The sequence below is a fragment of the Ochotona princeps genome, chromosome 16, assembly GCF_030435755.1.
Source record: "Ochotona princeps isolate mOchPri1 chromosome 16, mOchPri1.hap1, whole genome shotgun sequence".
Classification (NCBI taxonomy): domain Eukaryota; kingdom Metazoa; phylum Chordata; class Mammalia; order Lagomorpha; family Ochotonidae; genus Ochotona; species Ochotona princeps.
The window spans coordinates 46,428,129-46,433,095 of record NC_080847.1 but is presented as its reverse complement, the minus strand read 5'-3'; the positions used below and the strand labels follow the sequence as shown (position 1 = coordinate 46,433,095).

At 49.2% G+C, this 4,967-nt stretch overlaps 1 pseudogene; it reads left to right on the top strand.

Annotated features, from left to right (window-relative positions):
* Positions 1–3,180: 3,180 nt before the first annotated feature.
* On the top strand, positions 3,181–3,710 carry LOC101524659 (adenosine 5'-monophosphoramidase HINT1-like; annotated as a pseudogene).
* Positions 3,711–4,967: the final 1,257 nt, after the last annotated feature.

Sequence of the window (4,967 nt, the reverse complement as noted above, 5' to 3'; positions counted from 1 at the left end):
ATGTGGGCCGTGCTCCGAAGGTCCTGCTCATGCAGTTTTGATAGTTCAACAGTTCTGAATTGCTGTCAATCTCGTTGCTCCAAGCATGATGAAATCTCTTCAGAATCCACTGGCTGACATAGTCTCTTCATGGTTGGGGTTCTGGGATCAGCAGTTCAGTTGGAGGGATCCCCAGAGAAACTTTGTCTGAGGTGATCCCAGACCTGATTCTTGTATATGCTTGCCAGTACAGGGTCTGGCACAATTTGTCGCCCCAATCAGCTTATGCACATGCAGGTGGTTGCAATTGCTGGGTCAGTTCTGTTTCCAGCCCTGTCTTCCACGCGAACCAATGGGTGTTGCAGTCCAGCCTGATCCTGCCCACTTCACACTCGGCCCTCATGCAAACCAGTGGGAGCTACAGCCTAGTCGGGGCGATTCCCAATAATCCCCACCAGGCCTACCCTCTACCCTGGTTCCCGTGCATGCCAGTATGTACCACAGACTTGTTTAGTCTGTCCCAGATCCCATTTAGCTCTCATACATGTCAATGGGCATTGAGGCCTAGTGCAACCCAACCAACCCTACTATCCAGCTCACACACATACTGGCCGGTGCCTTTCTGTTTAGCCACCCCTGCCCCTGTCCTGGTTTTCGTGCTCTCCAGTGGGAGTGGTAACCCAGGGGGGAGGTGCCCACTACTTCCCTCCTAGGCCATTCCCACTCCCTGATTATGCACTCTCCAGGTGGTTCTGGAGTTTAACTTGACAGAATTAGCCCCCAGTGCCAGCCTCTGCCAGCTGATGCTGCTGCAAAGCCCAACCAACCCTCACTCACTCTAATTTATGCTTACACCAGTAGGAATAATCAGCCCCGCCTGGCTCTTCTCTGATCCAGCTCACATGTAGCCCACAGGTGTTGTACCTGCCCCCCATCCTAGCTCACGCTTTCCAGTGGGAGTGGCTGTCCAGCAGAGAAGCCCTCCACATTACCCCTGCCAGCTTTGCCCCCTCCCTCCCTGGTTCTCACATGGGCTGGTTGGGCACTGTGACCCAGTCTGGTATGGCCTACCTCACCTTGGCATTTGCCAATGGGTGTTGTTGCCTGGCCTGTCCCAGCTGATGCTGGTGAGGGTTATAGTCTAGTCCAGCCCAGCAGGCATCTAATCCCACCTGTATTGTGCACTGGTATGTGTTGCAACCAAACCTGACCCGACCCACACTCTGTTCTGATGCTCAGATTTGCCAGCAAATGATATGAACTGGTTCAGCCTGGTCTGCCCCCACCTATGCCATATGTATGATGGTGGGTATCTTCCTATGGCCTCTTCTGGGCTGCTCCATATTGTGGTTCTTGCACTCACCTGCAGGGACTGCATCCTGCCAGTGGAGTTGCCCAGGCTCCTCCATCAGAACCTCTCCCATTGCCAGATCTTGAGCATACTGGTGGGTCCATGGGCCAGCCCTACTTAGTCCTCCTCTTGTGCTAGAAGGAAAAGTGGCCTTTCCTGACTGGCCTTCAACCCATTCTGGTTTTTACTGTTGGATGTTTCAGCCCAGGCAAGACTCGTCCATACCCAGAAATGGCTCACACATGGCTCAGTAGGGGCAGAGACCTAGCCTAGTCCATCCTACATCTACTCTGGTCCTCCAGAGCACCAGATGGTGCTGGAGCCTAGCCCGGCCTGGTGCGTTCAGTCCCAGTCCACACTTGTGTCAAGGGAGACTGCAGCCATGTCCAGTCCAGAACACAGCCCCCACTGCAGCCCCTGCACTCACCAGTGGGAACCCCAACCCAGTTAGGGTGTCTTCTTAGCTCCCCAATTGGGCCTGTTTCCAACCATAGATCGTGCACATGCCAGTGTTTGCTCTAATATAGCCCCTTGGCATAGTCCCTCACCTGTCTTGGCCTTTGCCTTCGTTCCTAGTATCCCTGGCACATGGCAGACCAGTAGGTGTAAGAGCCTAGCTCGGAATGGCCTGTGCTCCATCCTGATTTCTGTTCTACCTTGTGAGTTAAGGTTTGCTCGGCTCTACCTGGCCCACCCCTTCCAGTTGCAGCCCGGCACATCCCACATCCTGTTTTAGGATGCACATTCGGATGCTGCTGCCTTGGCCTGCCCTGACTGTTGTCGGTTCCTTTACCCGTAAGTGATGGCAGGTTCCATGGTCACACCTAGCTTAGCCCGTCACCGCCCCAACTCACGAGCTAACCAGCAGGACTTGTATTTCCACAAGGTTGGGCCCACACTTCCCCCAGAGAATTTACCCCTGGATCTGGTTCTGTCATGTGTGGGGGTTAGTGTCCTGCCAAGTGTGACTGATCCCTTGTTCTGCCACTCGGTCAGGTACTGGTACCTAGCCTTGCCAGACAGGCCTTAGCCATAGCTTTCATGTGGACTGATGTATGGCAGTCAGAGATGCTCTACACTAATAGCCCATCTCAGGATTCCCATGTAGGTTGGTGAATCAGTCTGGGCCAAATAGAACTTATGGAATCTCCCCTCCAAACCTTCAGATCTCAGTCCCTAGGCTTGCAAGCAAGTTCTGTGACCCCATTGCTAGAAATCACACAGAATTCATCCCTCAGCTACATTCTCACTAGCCTTATTCATGGGTGTCCCTAAGCAGCAATTTCATACCCTAAGAACGCTAGAGCTCGCCGCTGGGCAGCCAGCAGCCAGGACTTGGTCACTGTGTGGCGACAGTGCTCATGGGTCAAGTCCCGGGGATTGGGTCTGACCTGACCCGGGTACTCTCCGCAAGCGGGTTGTCACCACTGCAGAGGGCTGCTGTCACTTGAGCTGCCAAAGTCAAACTCCATCTTTCACTGTTTTCCCAAGGAAAACAGCAAACTGGATTGAAAGTGAGGAAGGCAGGACTCAAACCGATGGTCTTACATGATGCTGTTATGGCAGGTGGCAGCTTAACCCAACCTACTGTTTCAAAACAAGTTTAAAAAACTAAGAAAATTATGTTAGGTATAACAAGCCACATAAATCAGACAGAAGAAACTCAGACATAAAGTGGCAAACTCAGGAAAGCATAGATTTAACAGGAATGAAGATGAAATTAGAATTTAGGATGGAACAAATACAAGAGTTGTCTTAGAGGAAATAGCAGATAAAAAATGAAAATTTTTAAAACTCAAAGAGATAGCTCTGATAAAAAAAAAAAAACCACACAGGCCAGGGAGGCCAGGATGGCAGATGAAATTGCCAAGGCTCAGGTCGCCCGCCTGGCGGCGACACCATCTTCTGGAAGATCATCCGCAAGGAAATTTCAGCCAAAATCATTTTTGAAGATGACCGGTGTCTAGCTTTCCATGATATTTCCCCTCAAGCACCAACCCACTTCCTGGTGATCCCCAAGAAACATATATCCCAGATTTCTGCAGCCAAGGATGATGATGAGAGCCTTCTTGGACATTTAATGATTGTTGGCAAGAAATGTGCCGTGGACCTCAGCCTGAAGAAGGGTTACTGCATGGTGAACGAGGGTGCGGATGGCGGCCAGTCTGTCTATCGCGTCCACCTGCAGGTCCTTGGGGGTCGACGGATGAACTGGCCTCCTGGCTAAGCCATGTTAGGAATAACTGTCCCTTCGCCTAGGCAGGGATCAAACTTGCAGTTCCAGTATATCAAACAGCGGACTGTTGCCTATGTATAGAAATTGAAAATATACTTTGAGAAAATACATAATAAAAGACATTGTTGCATGGGCAAAAAAAAAACCAAATTCACACTGTGATGTAGCAGGTTAAGCCACTGCTTGCATCACTGGCATTCCCTATGGCAGCTGGTTCTAGTCCCAGCTTCTCCACTTCTGAACCAGCTCCCCACTAATGCTCCTGGGAAAGTAGCAGAAGATGGCCCAAGCGGTTGGGCCCCTTTATCCAAGTGTGAGACCTGAAAGAAATTCTTGACTCTTAGCTTTAGCCTGGCCCAGCCTCAGCTGTTTCAGCCATTTGGGGATTGAACCAAAGAATGGAAATCTCTCTCCCTCTCTCTCTCTCTCTCTCTGTCTCTCTAATTCTGCCTTTCAAATTAGAAAGTAATTTTTTAAAAAAAGATTCAAGAGAAAGTGACCAATCTTGAAAGCAGATGAAGAGAATCTAGCACTGAGGTCATAGAGACCCCAGAGAATAGACCAATGAAGGGACAGAACAAGCAATAAATCCCTAGTGCAAGAAAATCTTGCAGAAACAAAAGTTCTGAAGCTGCATATTGAATGACCACATCAAGCTCCTGAGCCTACTGACCCCAAATGACCTGCATGAAGGCATAATTTTAATAAAATGAAGGCACCATCAAGAAAAAGAAAGATCTTTTGAGCATCTAAGCAGAAATAGTGATGATTTGTAAAGGATTGAAAATTGGATTGTTATCAACTTTCTAAATGCAACATTTGTGCCAGAAGAAAATCGAGTAACATAGTCAAGAAATTCTAGAAAATAAAACATGAGTCATGGATCTTCTATCCTGGGAGACTTCACTTTGAACCATAAGGGTAAGGAAGAACATTTCTGACAAGGAAGATTCTAGAAAATCCTGCTCCCCTGTGTCCTTCCCAAAAGAATTTACTGGAGAGTGAACCTCAGAGAGAGGTATCAGTATCACACACTGACTATTAACCTTAAATGCTATAAGGTTAAAAATAAATAAAGATTGGAGGTGATGTGGCACACGAGTTACTGTACAACACCAGCTTCGCCTTTCAGTGTGCTAGCTTGAGTCCCAGCGGCTCCTCTTCCAATGTTGGTCCCTGCTAATGCACCTGTAAGGCAGTGAAGGATGACCCAAGTGCTTGGACCCTGTCGTCTACGTAGAAGATCCAAACCCTATCATCCACATAGCAGACCCAGACGGAGCTGCAGGCTCCTAGCTTCAACCTGGACTGGCCCTGACCTTGCCAGCTATTTGTGGGGGAGTTAATCAGTAGATGGAAGGTCCCTCTGCACCGCATCTTTCTCTCTCTCTCACATACACA